Genomic DNA, 16,182 nt, shown 5'->3' with positions numbered 1-16,182 from the left:
TTTACAGAGGCATGGGCAGAGGAAAGAAAAGCAAGGCTTGCCAAGCACATGGGGAACCACTGCTAAGTGGGGAGGTCATGGCATTCTGCGGTTGCTGCCAGAGGAACTTTCTCTTTTGTTCCCCTCTTCCCCAAGTCTTTAAAGGGGCTATAGGGAGAAAAGGGTGTTGAGTACATGGAGGTAGGCTGGTTAAACAGAGGGGCTGAGCAGAGGCAGGGCTTCAAGGAGACCACAGGAAGGCTAGAAAATAAATGCTGAAGCCTTGCAGAGGACACAGAGTGAGGCCAGAAAAGGTGGCTCATTACTCTGGCCAGGTCTCACGAGTTATTCAGCTTTCCCCAGCTGGGAATGCTCCAAATGTTTTGGACTACAGTTCCCAGTCAGAACAAGTGTGCTGGCTGGAGCTGATGGGAGTTGTGGTCTAAAATATCTGGAGGGCACCCAGTTGGAGAAGGTGGAGTGAGAGCCCCTCACAGCCAACTGGGATAGTTCAGCTGGTAGAGCATGAGACTCTTAAGCTCAGGGCTGTGGCTTCAAGCCCCACACTGGGCAAAAGATTCCTGCACTGCAGGGGGTTGGACTAGAGGACCTTTGTGATCCCTTCCAACTCTACAAATCTATGATTTTGTGAACTGGAGGCTATTGTATCTGGAGAGCAAGAACCACCTGAAAGCCCAGTTTGCCCGCACATTTGGAAGCAGGCCCAGCCCATCCACCCTACAGCATTACCTTTATTCTTGTGAAGGGAATGCCTTGGATGGATTCGGGGTTTGCCCTGGGTACATTCCTGATGAAATGTGCCCCCATTTATTTGAGCATAGCAAGCTCTGAGTAATCAAAGATTATCAAGTCCCAATTCTTATTTTTTTAAATAGTATTTAGAAGAGAAGTTAGCGGAGAACAGACTCCCACTCTCACTCTGCAATTACACAATATTCACTTAGTTAATTTTATAACTGTGCATCTGATCACAAGAGCACTTATTCCATGTAAGCAGCAAGGCATAAGCAAATGCTGAATTATTATGAAGCAAGCCTGTCATCATCACCATCCTTATGCAGCTGATCTGTGGGCATTCACTCCCTGAGGAGGAAAAGTGGTTTTCCTAGGGTGTAAAAGTAGCAGTTTTGTGATGGGTTGTATCTTTTCCCGCCCCCGCCCCAGGTTTACAATGGAAGATTGGGAGACAATGGATATATTATGAGGGGTGCAGCTAGGCAGCTTTTGAAAGAACGGCATTTTGGCTCCTTCTTCCACACCACCAAAGTTACTAGGAGAGCCTATTAATTGTCTTCTTTCAGCCTAGCCATGGTTACTGATTGCAGGGGCTGGACTAGAGGACCCTTACGGGCCCCTCCAACCTTTATGATTCTACGTGAGGGTCAACTTGTAGCCTCTTCCCAGAGAGGGGCTGCACCTCCCAGGCCTTCATTCCCCTCTAGATTTCAACCAGCAATCAACAACTCCTGAACTTGGTGCAGAGGTGGAAGAGTCAAGAAGGTGAGGCCAACTCTGCTGAGCTGCAAGACTTGCGCGGGGAGGAGGGAGTCTTTGAGGTGAGCTGCTCACAGGTTACTAAGGTCAGAAGCTAGCCCTGATTTGTCCCCCGTCAGCAGCCAGTGCATCCAGTTTAGGGATGGTGTATGTAAGCTACTCTCATCTGCCCACCACACCCAGGATTCCTAGGATGCTTCGGTTCTGGGGCCAATACCACATTTCACAGCTGGAAAGTGTGACCGCAAAATATACATAGCAGAATTTGGTCCCGTGGCCATCTCAGGAGAGTTACACGTAGCAAGACTGAGTGTGTGGATATAGCACCGGTTTCGTGGAAGAGCAAGGGAAAGGAGCAAAGGCAGCAATAGGCGCCTCCCAATCGGTAAAGCCACAATTCCCACCCTGGGACTCCACAGTAACTCCTTGGGATTTTGCCCACTGCCACACACTGACATTAACAGCAGCCCTGATCACGGCTGGCCCATGTCCTTGTCGATTGGCAGGGCAGGGGTCCACCAAGCCCAGCCCCAGTGCAATCCCCGACGCCCCTCCACACACTGCAGATCTCCAAGCTGCCTCTCTCCCCACCAAAAAGGGATTGGGGCCAGGCCTGGCCCAGATTAGCCAGAAGCAGAGGTCACAATAACGCTCTGTGTTATCAGTCGGGCTGCAAAAACTTCAGTGTCTGTGTCTGACAATCGTTGCTTCAAAGTGCTATTTAATGTTGCCCTCTGTAAATAAAGCCCCCGTGTTTGGCCTTTGACTGATTTTGTGAAGTCTGCCTTTGAGGTTCTGATGTAAATAATCTTTCTCTGGCAACTTAAGACTCTTCTCTTTCTGCGTTATGACACAAAAGCCTCTACTTTTCTTTCTTTCTTTTCTGTACTTGCCACAACCAAGGGGCAGCTCAGACTGGCAATTTGGTTTGTTTTTCCTTTGCAATTTTATATCTTCCTTTTTGTATTGTACTTTGGTTTTTAAACCTTTGAATACTTGCTGTCTTCAAGAGAGTTTGACGAGTCAGCAGCTGACCCCTTCCCAACGGTGCCGCCTTCTGCTCCTGCTGCATGTTTTTCCTCCGTACAGATGATGGTAGATGCGCTTCTTCTTGACCTAATGGATAGTGAGGTATGAAAGCGACTGAGCTGAGTCAGGCGAGAGGCCTGGGCTGTCATTGGGTTGCCAAGCAAGATACGACGGCTAAATATCTGCATCTGAAACTCCTTAAACAGCTTTTGTCTCCTTTGATTGCTCTTAAAAAATACACAAAAAAGCAAAAAACAGCAAATGCAAATAAACTTTCACCTGAACACTGAAAGCATTTTTGGAAATCTGTTTTTACTATGAACCAGCACATGTTATTGTTGTAAACAAAAATTGCACTTTTTCCCTTATGGGGTATCCAAGAGCCCATATAGAGTCCCTACATAGGTTCCCTATTGGTAGGAGAAAATAACAGAGGCCAACCAGAGAATATTGAGAAGCAAAGCAGCTAGTAAGCTTGATCTTTATTGATCTGTTGCAACAGGGTGCTCCCCTCACTCACAGGAAAGAAGGAGGAACCCAGAACAATGGCGCGCAAGGCCAAGCCTCAAGGTCCATAAATAGCAACACCCTAGAGGTCCCAGGCCCTAAGGAAGTTAGATTAGCCTAACCAGAGCCAGGGACTTTTCAACTCTGGCTCCGGCCTGGTGGAACGCTCTGCCTCATGAGACCAGGGCCCTGCAGGATCTGATTTCTTTCCGCAGGTCCTGTAAGACAGAGTTGTTCCGCCTGGCCTTTGGCTTGGAGCCAATTTGATTCCCTCCCTCTCTTTTGTCTTTTCCTTCTCCTCCTGTGATGAGGCTACATTTTAATATTTTAATGTTTCAATATTTTAATGTTGTATTTTAATTTTGTTTTTAAGCTGTAATCATTCAACTTGTTTTTATTATTGCTTGTAAGCCGCCCTGAGCCCGGCCTTGGCTGGGGAGGGCGGGGTATAAATAAAAAATTATTATTATTACAGCTTCCATCAGCTGCAAAACTCCTACAGGTCACCAGCTGCAGGAAGATGGAATTAGAGGAAGAAAGGTGCCGCACAGCACGCAATGTTTGCAAGCTGTCAAGCAGGCAGATCTTAGGTTTTTGCATGGAAAAGAGGACAGATAGGGGGTCCCGCCTTTAGGGAGCCCTTTGAAGTGTCAAGGGTAAAAGATGGGGGAAATCCTGTTAGGTCATTTAGTTCATCCCCCTGGGCTCCCGGCAGAACAGTCTGCGGTGCTGTCTCCTGGGGTTCACGCCTAAAATAATTTATTTCCAGCCTTAATACAAAACTACGGATCTCCTTTATGCAAAGGACCAATCTTCCAGCAGGGCCTTGCTCCTCCGCACCGCTGCCATGGGAGGCATTTAACAAGCTGGCAAATTATAAACAGAATAAATTCGGTTCTCCTGAGATCATAGGGGAACCAGGCAGGATGGGGAACGGAGGGAGATTGCATATTGCATCAGTTGCACAAAGGTTTCAAGGGATGAGTGAGCGGCAGGTTCTGTTGGGGCTTGAACCAAATCCTAGATCATGGGTAGGTGAACTAAGGCCCAGGGGCAGGATCCGGCCCAATCGCCTTCTAAATCTGACCCACGGACGGTCCAGCATGTTTTTACATGAGTAGAATGTATCATTTTATTTAAAATGCATTTCTGGGTTATTTGTGGGGCCTGCCTGATGTTTTTACATGAGTAGAATGTGTGCTTTTATTTAAAATGCATCTCTGGGTTATTTGTGGGGCATAGGAATTTGTTCATCCCCTCTCCCCCTAAAAAATATAGTCTGGCCCCCCGCAAGGTCTGAGGGACAGTGGACCGGCCCCCTACTGAAAAGGTTTGCTGACCCCTTGATCCTAGATCAAATAGGAAATTCTGCCTTAAAAGCCTGGATGTTGGATTAGAAATATCCCAGGGGCAAAAGAGATCACATGTACAGTGGTGCCTCGCAAATGAAAAAAATCCGTTCCGCAAGTCTCTTTGTCTTGCGGTTTTTTCGTCTTGCAAAGCAAGCCCATTAGCGGCTTAGCAGATTAGCGCTATCAGCGGCTTAACAGGTTTAGCGGATCAGCTGATAAGTGGTTTAGCGGCTTAGCGGATCAGCTGTTAAGCGGCTTAGCAGATCAGCTGATAAGCGGCTTAGCGGATCAGCTGTTAAGCGGCTTAGCGGCTTAGGATCAGCTGATAAGAGGCTTAGCAGCTTGGGAAAAGGGGGGGGAGGGAAAAAACCCCGCAGGAACTCGCAAGACATTTTCGTCTTGCGAAGCAAGCCCATTGGAAATTCGTTTTGCGAAGCACCTCCAAAACGGAAAACCCTTTCGTCTAGCGGGTTTTCCGTCTTGCGAGGCATTCATCTTGCGGGGCACCACTGTATTCTTTGGAGAAGGCATGCCTTTAAAAAAGAAGAAAAGGGGAAAGTAGCAGATATTTTCCCTCCAAACAAAGGTAACTAATTTTTTTTTTTTTGGGGGGGGGGGGCAAGTGTGCCGAAGGTCAGGTCCAAAAGATGGGAGGCTCCAGGCAGGATTTTCTGCCATAGCAAAGTGGAAGGAGAGGCAGTGTGGTGCAGTGGCTAGAGCGTTGGACTGTGACCTGGGAGACCAGGGTTCAAATCCCCCCTCGGCCATTAAGGGTGACGTCGGGTGTGTGTGTCAATCAGTGCCTGCCAGAGTAACCTACCTCGGTGTTGTTGTGGGGGTTAAAGGAGGAGGGGAGAGAACCATCTGTGCCACCTTGGGCTCCTCGGAGAAAAAGGCGGGATATAAATGCAATCCAATAAGTCGCCTTTTTCGTGCTTCTCCTTCTGGCTGACCTCCCAGGGCTGTCGTGCGAATAAAAAAGGAAGAGCTCGGGGGGGCGGGGGGGGCTGGCAGTCGCTGCCTCTCCGCCTGGCCTCCCTCCCAGGGCTGTTGGGAGGAAGCGCCGTGGAATGAACAAGGGAGGGAAGAAAGGCTCTGGGCAGTTTCCATGCCAACCAGGGATGCCAGGGGAGCTTCTCCAGGTAGGGCTTGGTGTGGCTGGAGCTGCGGAGGCTGCGCAGGGCCTTCTCCTCCCTCTCCTTCCTCCTCCCCCCTCCCTCCCGCATCAGCCTCTGACCACCTGCACACCTGGGAGGGAAAACAGCACTTTTGCCTCTTCTCGCGACCCGTAGCTCAGAAGCCGCGCCGCGTTGGCTGTCGGGAAACGCAGTCCTCCCTGTCATTCATTTCCGTTCTCTGGGGGGAAGAATAGGGGGCAGGCACTACGACTCCCAGAAGGCAGTGGGCGAGCCGGCTCCAACCCCTCTGTCCTCTCTCCCCCACGCGCCCGCTCCGAGGCCTCCCCATTGGCCGGCTCTTCCGACTCGGTATCTGGGCGAAGCCCGGGTCCTCTCAGCCAATGGGAGGCGAGATTCGGGCGCGGGGGGCGTGGCAGGGCGGGGGGCCGTTGGCAGTTGGCCGTTGCTTCCAGATCTCGGCTGTTGCCCCCGGGACCCGCCAATCAGAGCCAGAGCCTCCTCGCCGCTCCCTCCTCGGGATGAAGACCGGGCTGGTGGGGGGCGGGGAGGCCCTTGCGGGGTCCCCTGTATGGTCTTGTGTGTCTCCCTAGCCTCTCCCTTTCACCAGGGACCCCCCAGCCCAGAAGGAGGCGTCCCACTCGCACCAGGAAAGACTGCCGGTCCCTGGCCCCGAATGGTCCTCCTTCTGTATGGAGCTGGTGTTACCGGGAAAATCCGAGGGCTCCCTTGGACAAAAACAAAGACACCAACCAGGATAACTTAGAGCAAAACAGCAGCCTGTAGGCTTGGCCTTTATTGAACTGATGCAACAGGGTATTCCCTTCGCTTGCGAGAGAGAGGAAAGACCCAGAACAATGGGCTGCAAGACCTTATAAAAACTTTTGAGATTCCCCTCCTCTAGGTCAAGCCCACCCCCAGAAACATCATGCATACATTACAGAAAGGAGGGGTTGAGGGAGGAGTTGTGGTGGTAACCTGAGTGTCCTGTCACCTGGCTGGTTCCTCCTTTCCCCCTCCCCATGAGTCACTTCCAGGAGACAAAGGGGAGTTTGCAGTTTCCTGCCCCCAGAGGGAAGATCTGATCATTGTCCTTTGTTTCAGTCCATGCTGAATCCACTCCCATATGCAAGTTCTTTGTGATCTTGATGGTCTTCTGTCTGGGATCATCAGGGTTGACATAGCAACTGGGCAGGGCTCCTGTGGATGTGCTGGGATGGTGAAGGGATTATGGCTGACCAGAACCAAGCCACCCCCCTTTGATAGTCCTTGTCATATGGAGTAAAACCAAAATGGAACAGTGCAAATCCGATGTATGGTTGATTTTTCTATGAATTTATAACAGAAATGTGGCGTATGTAGTGTGTGAGTGTGAGTGTGTGTGAAGTTTGTACAAACAGAATGATTGGGGTGGGGGGGTTCCTGCTACACTGGAAACGGAGGCTCAGACCTCCAGGCTCCCAGAGGCAAAGTGAGAGGTTCTGGGAGGCCTCGCGTTGCACTTCTACAAAAGAAGCCCCCCCCCCTGCACTAGTTAGCTCGGTTGGATAGAGCGTGGTGCTGATAATGCCAAGGCTGCAGGTTCGATCTTCGTAACGGCCACCTGCATTTTCCTGCATTTCGGGGGGTTGGACTCGAGGACCCCTAGGATTCCTTCTAATTCTGCAGGTCTGTGATTCTAACATCTCTAAGGGGGGGGGGCACACAACTTGCATCTCCCGCTTAAAAGTGCTAGATGAGCAGTTTACGATTAACTCCATGTGGTCATATTCCGGGTGCACGTAACTGTTGCTGCGCCTCCTCCCCCCAACGGGTCTTTAGCAGTGAGTGACTGCTGACCTGCATTTACTACTGACGCTGTGCCTTGGATTTCAACCTCTTTATTTGGCTAAGTGCTGGTGCAGTGGTTGATCAGCTTGCACTCTCTTTGTGTTGTGCTAATTGTTGCCACCCACCCACTCCTTGGGTCCTGGCTGGGCCCTTCAAATCCAGAGAGAAGCTGGGGTTATGCCAAAGCAGCCAGCCCACATTGATAGGTAGTGAATTACATACGATAGGATGTTCCAGCCCCGAATGACAGAAGTGTGGAAACTTGCTCTAATTGCCTTGTGAAAAGCTCAGGAACAAGGCAGCAAAAATTACACTTGTCCTCCTCTCTGGTCCTCTCCCTGGTCTTTGGTTCTGTGTTGTGACTGATCCTGTTCTAGCCACTGAAACATAGCTTGGAATAAGACTTGTCAACTTCATGATTGTCTAAGAAATGGTAGGGAGGAGCATAGGCTAATTGCTCATGGAATTATAAAGCTTTATCAAGTACCTCCAAAGCCATTAAGAATCTGTTTGGTATACAAAATAATTGAGCTTCTTCTTATAAAAGTGTTGAGAATAGTCAGGCAGCTGATGTAATAATGGGGGGTCTATAAAAAGACTATTGATCTTTGGTCTATGGTGTAACCCTGCAGGACTCTTCAACCAAACGTTCGGCCCCTTCTCCGGATGGGAAGAGTAAGTCCAAGGTGCAGGGTTCTTGGTGTTGGGCAGGGTTATCCTTGGGCCTTCTCAAGTCTGGAAGCCAGCCCGATTGAGAGCCATAGCGGTCAAGAGTGCTGGACTAGCAGCTGGGAGACGGGTTCGAATCCCCACTCGCCATAAATAGGAATCTTTCTCCTGCTGAACAGCTCCCATTTCATTGCCCCACTTCCCAAATTAAAGACAGAACACAATTTAATCAGAGGAAATGGGTGTGTGGATGCAATTGTTGATCAGACAAGAACGTATTTATTTTGTGTGAGTTTCATATACTGTTGTCAGAAAAACCCTCAGAGTGGTTATGGATAAAATGATTAACAAAAAGTTAAAAACAGCTACAGTGGTACCTCGGGTTACAGACACTTCAGGTTACAGACCCCGCTAACCCAGAAATAGTACCTCGGGTTAAGAACTTTGCTTCAGGATGGGAACAGAAATTGTGCAGCGGTGGCACGGCAGCAGCGGGAGGCCCCATTAGCTAAAGTGGTACCTCAGGTTATGAACAGTTTCAGGTTAAGAACGGACTTCCAGAGCAAATTAAGTTCTTAACCCGAGGAAAAGTTGTTGTTTTTTTGTATACTGCCCATCATCTGAAGACCCCTGCACAAAAACACAAGGGGCAAACGCAAAACGCTCGGTAGAAACAGAAACAAAAACAAAACAAACCAATAACACCTGTCAGGGGTTTAGGAGCAGAGGCACGGGCAAGGGAGGAAACAGAGAGCGAAGGGGAGGAGGCAGAAGAAAAGATGAGTGATGACGACGACCCGAGATCTCCTAGTCTTTCCAGTGAATCAGAGGATTCACAGAAAGGAGCACCAGTGGCCAGGGCAAGGGGGGAGTCTAGGGGGGCACCCCAGGAAGATAGAGCCAGAGGGGACTCAGGGGGGAGCAGCTGGAAATCGGGACCAGCGTCACCGCCAGGAAGCAGGGAAGAGGAAGGGAGCCAGGGGGGAAGCGCTGGCAGCTCACCACAGGAGGGAGGGCATGAGTCAGGAGTGGCCACACCTCCATCGGGGAGCGAAGAAACGGTTAAGAGGAAAGTGGAAGGTTGGGCGCGCGCGCCAAGTTCAAATGCAGAGGAAGGCGGCGCAGTAAGCAGCCCCGAAAGGGAACCAGGTCCTGCAAGGAGGCAGGAGGGTCCGGGTCAGCGTCAGAAGAATCCCGGAAGGAAGAAGCCCCGGGGGGTAGAGGGACCCAGAGGAGGACAGTCAGGCGGAAAAGGTGGAGCAAGGCTAGGATATTAAGTTGGTGCACACGGGGCGGAGACTCAGACGGAGCTTCGCCGACCTAGCTACTAGACGTAGAGTTGCGCGCAGCAGCGTGAGAATGGAAACTGTAATTCAATAAAGACTTTTACTTAATGATCGCTGGCTAGCGTGATCCTCAGTGAGCTAGGATCTTCAAGCAGCTCTGACAGTAAGCTCCGTCTCCCTCTTGTGGGCATCTACAGCCTCGAGGAGGGGAGAGAAACAGGTGCCTACTAGCGAGCTCACGAACGGCAGACGACATGACGGCTGAGCAGCAGATAGAGGAACTCAGAAACGCAGTGGCACAACTGAACGCCGAGGCTCTCGCATCCAGGAAGAGAGAGGAGGAGGCAGCCGCCGCCTGCAGGGATCTCCAGGTCAGGTTAGACGTGCTGACAAAGCAGACACCCCGGCAGGAGGGAATTGGGTTGGCGAGACGGACAGGCGGGCTGGTCTCTCACTTCGATGGGAACCTGCAACAGTATCCCAACTTTAGAGCCGACGTACTGTGCGCACTGCAACTGCTGCATAAAGACTTTAGAGATGAACAAGAGAGAGTGGGGTTCATCATGTCCCATTTGCATGGGGATGCGAAAGCATGGCTACGCAATTTATGGAGAGATAAGGATCCGGCGCTCCAGAATGCAGATGCCTTTATTAAAGCGATGGATGGGTGTTTTTTATCAAGTATTGACGTGGATCTTGCACGGAAGGAGGTGCATGGGCTGAGACAAGGGAGGGCCAGCGTCAGGCAGTATCATGCCCGCTTTTTCGCCTTGGTCAGTGCCCTGGAATGGGACAGAGATTCGGCTCCTGTAAGAGACCTCTTTTGGGAGGGGCTGCACAACTCGATTAAAGATGAGATCGCGAGGGGGGAGAGACCCCGAACCACCCAGGAGGTCGTTCAGAGGGCACTGGCAGTGGGGGTGAGGCTGGAAGGACGTCCGTGGAGCAGGGACGAAGGGCGTGGAGGGCGCGAACCAGCCGGGGGCCCCTCCTTCCTTCCCAGAGAAGCAGCGCGGGCGCAATCCACGCCTCCGCCAGGAGGAGGAGCCGAACCTATGGAGGTTGGAGGTGCAAGGGCTCAGTCAGCAACCAGAGCCCTAGCACCGGCAGCAGTGAGAGCGAAGCCTCCTAGAGGGAACAGGAAGTGTTACGTCTGTGAGGAGCCAGGGCATATGGCAAAAGAGTGTCCCCAGAGGCCCCACAAGCTCACTGCAGCCTCAGCAATGGTGACTGCAGCAACGCAGCAAGGAGGACCACAGCAGGGAAACGACGCTGTCTGGCTGGAGGAAGAGGCACTGGGGCCCAGCCAGACGTGTTAGTGACGCAGTCCCCAGAGATTTTACAGCCCGTGAACCCCCTCCCGCCCAAACCAGTAGTGAGGCTCACAGCATCTCTCCAGCTGCCCAATGGAATCACCATGGACGTGCCAATCACCATTGACTCAGGCAGCAATGCGGACTTTATAGGGCAGGACTTTGTCGACAGGCACGCTGTGCAGTTGCTGCCGGCCACACTGCCCCTGCAGGTTGTCACGGTGGATGGCAGGGAGCTGCTCGGGGGGCAAGTGGTGAAGCAGACGCCACCAATGGTGATGCGACTTGGGAATCACAGAGAAATCATCAGCTTCAACGTCACTCAACTATCTGACACGCCCATTGTATTGGGCATGAGTTGGCTGGACAAGCACAGCCCAACGATGGCTTGGTACCAGAGGCAGCTGACCTTCGGCTCTTCCTTTTGTGCTGAACACTGCATCGTACCCAGGCAGGAAGGAGAGGAAGAGGAGTCACAGCTGCTGCTAGGCACGCTGCAAGCGATTCCCCACAAGTACGCTGAATTTTTGGAAGTTTTCTGCGAGAAGGAGGCAGACAGGCTACCCCCTCACAGACCATATGACTGCAAAATTGACCTGCTGCCGGGGGCGGCGCTGCCTAAAGGGAAACTGTATTCCATGTCAGAGGACGAACTGCAAGAACTCAAGGAGTTCATTGATCATAATTTGCAGCGCGGCTTCATCCGGGAGTCCAGGGCAGTGGGGGGCAGTCCCGTATTCTTTGTTAAGGAGCGGGACACGCCCCAAAAGAGACTCGTAGTGGATTACAGGATTTTGAACAGTGTGACTAGGCCATCGGACTTCCCCATGCCCCGAATTGACGACCTCCTCGCAAAGGTACGGAAGGGCAGAGTGTTCACCAAGTTGGACCTGCGGGGGGCGTATAACCTCATTCGCATGCGGGAGGGTGATGAGTGGAAGACAGCCATGTTCACGCCACTGGGGACCTACGAATATAGAGTTATGCCTTTTGGATTGCAAAATGGCTCCCACGTTTTTCAAGCATTTATGCATCACGTGTTGGCGGGACTTCTCTACAAGACGTGCGTCTGTTTCTTAGATGACATCCTGATCTTTTCGGAGTCGCAGCAGGAGCATGACAAACACGTCAAGGAAGTGCTGAGCAGGCTAAAGCAACATAGGCTCTACGCCAAGCTGGAGAAGTGCCAATTTGACGTGCCGGAGGTGGATTTTCTGGGCTACAAGCTGTCTGACAAGGGGCTCGCCATGGACAGCGCCAAGGTTCGAGCGGTGTTGGATTGGAAGAGCCCGCGCAACCGGAAGGAGGTCCAACGGTTTGTCGGCTTTGCGAACTTCTATCGCAAGTTTATCAAGGGCTTCGCGATGCAGACGGCGGCCATCACTGACACGCTTAGCTCCAAGAAAAAGAAGTTCATTTGGACAGAGCAGGCGGAGCAGTCCTTTCAGCCACTCAAGCGTCTCTTCGCGTCGGAAGAGCAGCTGCTTCATGTCAACCCCAGCAAGCCGATGAGGGTGGAGACAGACGCCTCGGACAGAGCCGTGGGGGCGGTCCTGCTGCAGAAAGACCCGCAGGGGGTGTGGCGACCGGGAGCGTTTTACTCCAGGAAGCTCAGCAAGTCCGAGCAGAACTACACCATATGGGACAGGGAGTTGCTGGCCATTCACGCAGCGTTCAAGGCGTGGAGGCACTTTCTGATCGGCGCCAAGCACACGGTGCAGGTTTGCACGGACCACAAGAATCTAGAGCACTGGCGCACGGCACAGTTCCTGAACCAGAGGCAGATACGTTGGGCTGAGTTCTTTGCGAACTTCGACTTCCGAATAGAGTATGTCCCGGGGGACACCAACATCATGGCAGACGCTCTCTCCCGTAAGCCACAGTATCTGGAGGACGCAACACCAGCGGCCGCCATGCACATCTTCGCACCAACAGTGTGGGCGTGCGCCGCGGCGACCGTGGACCTAGAGGCGGTGCGACGAGCGTTGCAGGGGGACTCCTTCGCACAAGCAAAGATGGCAGAGGTGCAAAGGGGCAAGGCAGCGGCCGACGGTTTCCAGCTAAGAGATGGATTGCTCATCCGTAAAGGGGCCATCTACGTGCCGGGAGACGAACTTCGAGCCAAGGTGCTGCAGCAGCTGCACGACGCGCCCACGGCCGGGCACTTTGGCAAGGAGAAGACGGTGGAATTAGTAGCCAGGGATTTCTGGTGGCCTGGAATGAGAGGGGAGGTCGCAGACTACGTGGCGAGGTGTGACACCTGCCAGAGGGCCAAACCAGTGCACAAACCGCCGGCCGGACTGTTGGAACCGCTGCAAACTCCGGTCGAACCTTGGGAAAGGGTGGCCCTGGACTTTGTCACGGATCTGCCCAGCTCAAGGGGCAAGACGGCAGTGCTGGTGGTGGTGGACCTGTTTTCCAAGATGGCGCATTTCATTCCGTGTGCTAAGGTGGCCACGGCAGAGCAAACCGCCAAACTGTTCATAGACCACGTGTTCAAGGTTCACGGTCTGCCACGGTCTATTCTGTCCGACCGGGGGCGGCAGTTCATCTCGAATTTCTGGCAGAAGCTGATGGGCTTCCTGAACGTCAAGATCAACCTGGCGTCGGCGAGACACCCGCAGACCAACGGGCAAGCGGAACGGGTCAATGCCATCATGCAGCAGTACCTGAGATGTTATGCAAATCAACAGCCTGCGACGTGGGTGGATTACCTGCCGCTTGCCGAGTTCGCCTACAACAACACGAAGCACGTGTCCACGGGGGTCACGCCGTTCTTCGCCAACAACGGGAGGCACCCCAGAACCTTCCCGGGACTGGAAAGAATGGGGGAGGGGGAGCCGCAGACAGCAGATGCGTTCGCGTCGGAGCTGCAGGAAGTCCACGATCAGCTGAGGCGCCACCTGGAGCTGGCCAAGCACGCATACAAGGTACAAGCAGACAAGCACAGAAGGGTTGGAGAAGAGCTCCACGTGGGAGACTGGGTTTGGTTAGCAGCCCACGCAGTGCCGGCCAGGTCGTTGGCCAAGAAGAAACTAGGGCATAAACAACTGGGGCCCTACCAAGTCGAAGAGCAGGTCAACCCGGTAGCTTTCAGACTGGCACTTCCGGAGGGTTCCAGAATGCATCCGGTATTCCACAGATCGGTGCTCACTCCCTACAAGGCACCGCACAGGTTCCAGGAACCCGGAACGGCGCCGAGTCCGGCCAGAGACAGAACAGGGCACGCGGGAGTGGCACAGAAGGAGCGCATCAACGAAGTCACGGAGATTTTGGACTCCAGATGGGGGGAAGAGGGGGTAGAATACTTTCTCGCCAAGGAGGGCACCCCGGCCAGTGCGAACAGCTGGGTGCCGGGCTACGCCTTAGACGAACCTCTGCTCAAAGACGAGTTTCATGCCCTCTTCCCACATAGACCTATGCCAGCAGACTTTTTCGACGACTGGCTTTTCACGCCCACGCTTTCGGCCAGCACGTTCCGGGGGTTCGACTCGGACGAGGAACCGACACGAGACGTCCGTTCCCCGGAGGGGTCACCCTCGGGATCTGCCTCAGAACCCTCGTATTGGTGGGACGATAGGCCAGAGGAGCAGTTCCGCAGAAAGTGGCTGGAATGCTCAGGACGAGCAACGCCGCCAGGAGGAAGTGAGGGAGAGACGGACATGGACATTTTCGGGGACGACCCTGGTTTCGAGCACGGCGGCACAGAGATGGAAGCGGAGGTGACCGTCGTCGACGAGAGCAGGGAGGAAGACCCGGGAGAGTTCAGATGGAGGCCCGCCACGGGAAGCGACCGATATCCGACGTTCGTCCCTTTGCAACAGCAGCCCCCAGCTCCAGCACCGGAAGGAGGGGAGGGGGGAATGGGGGGCTTCGAGGGGGGGATGGATGTCAGGGGTTTAGGAGCAGAGGCACGGGCAAGGGAGGAAACAGAGAGCGAAGGGGAGGAGGCAGAAGAAAAGATGAGTGATGACGACGACCCGAGATCTCCTAGTCTTTCCAGTGAATCAGAGGATTCACAGAAAGGAGCACCAGTGGCCAGGGCAAGGGGGGAGTCTAGGGGGGCACCCCAGGAAGATAGAGCCAGAGGGGACTCAGGGGGGAGCAGCTGGAAATCGGGACCAGCGTCACCGCCAGGAAGCAGGGAAGAGGAAGGGAGCCAGGGGGGAAGCGCTGGCAGCTCACCACAGGAGGGAGGGCATGAGTCAGGAGTGGCCACACCTCCATCGGGGAGCGAAGAAACGGTTAAGAGGAAAGTGGAAGGTTGGGCGCGCGCGCCAAGTTCAAATGCAGAGGAAGGCGGCGCAGTAAGCAGCCCCGAAAGGGAACCAGGTCCTAAAGCCCGGCGCAAGGAGGCAGGAGGGTCCGGGTCAGCGTCAGAAGAATCCCGGAAGGAAGAAGCCCCGGGGGGTAGAGGGACCCAGAGGAGGACAGTCAGGCGGAAAAGGTGGAGCAAGGCTAGGATATTAAGTTGGTGCACACGGGGCGGAGACTCAGACGGAGCTTCGCCGACCTAGCTACTAGACGTAGAGTTGCGCGCAGCAGCGTGAGAATGGAAACTGTAATTCAATAAAGACTTTTACTTAATGATCGCTGGCTAGCGTGATCCTCAGTGAGCTAGGATCTTCAAGCAGCTCTGACAACACCCTTTCCATTAATTAAAATCAATGATAAGCTAAAAACCGGATTCAAACACATGCCATACTTCTTAGCATCTGGCTAGGCTTGCCTGAACAATAATGCTTTTAACAGGCACCGAAAAAGAGTACAGCGAAGTTGCCTGCCTCTTGTCAATAAGCAGCGAGTTCAAAAGTGGGGCGCTGCTGCACTAAAATATTGATTTATTACATATGCAGAGTGAGCATTATGGGGTGCTTGTTGGTTCCGCAGATTGAAGTGGCTGAGTGGGGAAGGCGGCCTTTGCAAGTAAACTAGTCCCAAACTGTGAAAGGCTTCTTCTTACCGTCAAACTTTATGCTCCAAGTCATGTAGAAGCCGTCCGTCTGCAGGTAGAAATTCTTTAAATCCTCAGGCAAGACACAGGCATTCTTCTGCAAGAAGAGGCGAGGGCAGAAGAAAAAGAGAATCAAGCAGCAGCCACTGCCTCTGCAGCAGCAATTGCCAGTTTGCCTCCGTCTAGATATGGTTGGACTCCAACTCCCATAGGTGCCAGGCAGCATGGGCAAGGATTGGGGTGATGGGAGTTGGAGTACTGCAACATAGGGACATGGGAAGCTGCCTTATGCTTAACCAGACCATCGGGCCATCTAATTCACTATTGTCTCCAAGGTTCAGGTGCTCCCCAGGGTTTCAGGTAGGGAGGCTCTCCCAGCACGATCTGCAGACGATGGAAATTGTGTGCAATGCAGTTGTTCTACCATTAAGCTACAATCATTTCCCAACATCTGGAGGGCATCCTTGCTTTGTGGAGTGTGCTAACCAGCAAATGGGGGGGGTATTGGTTTGTTTTTCTGCTTATTTTTACAGTCAAATCTCAGTTTTCACGAGTCTCTGTTGCTGAACATTTTGGCTCCCGAACGTCGAAAACCTGGAAGTAAATGCTCTG

This window comes from Podarcis liolepis (genome assembly GCF_965112155.1).
Source record: "Podarcis liolepis genome assembly, chromosome: 7".
Classification (NCBI taxonomy): Eukaryota; Metazoa; Chordata; class Lepidosauria; order Squamata; family Lacertidae; genus Podarcis; species Podarcis liolepis.
This window is presented reverse-complemented; position numbering follows the sequence as displayed.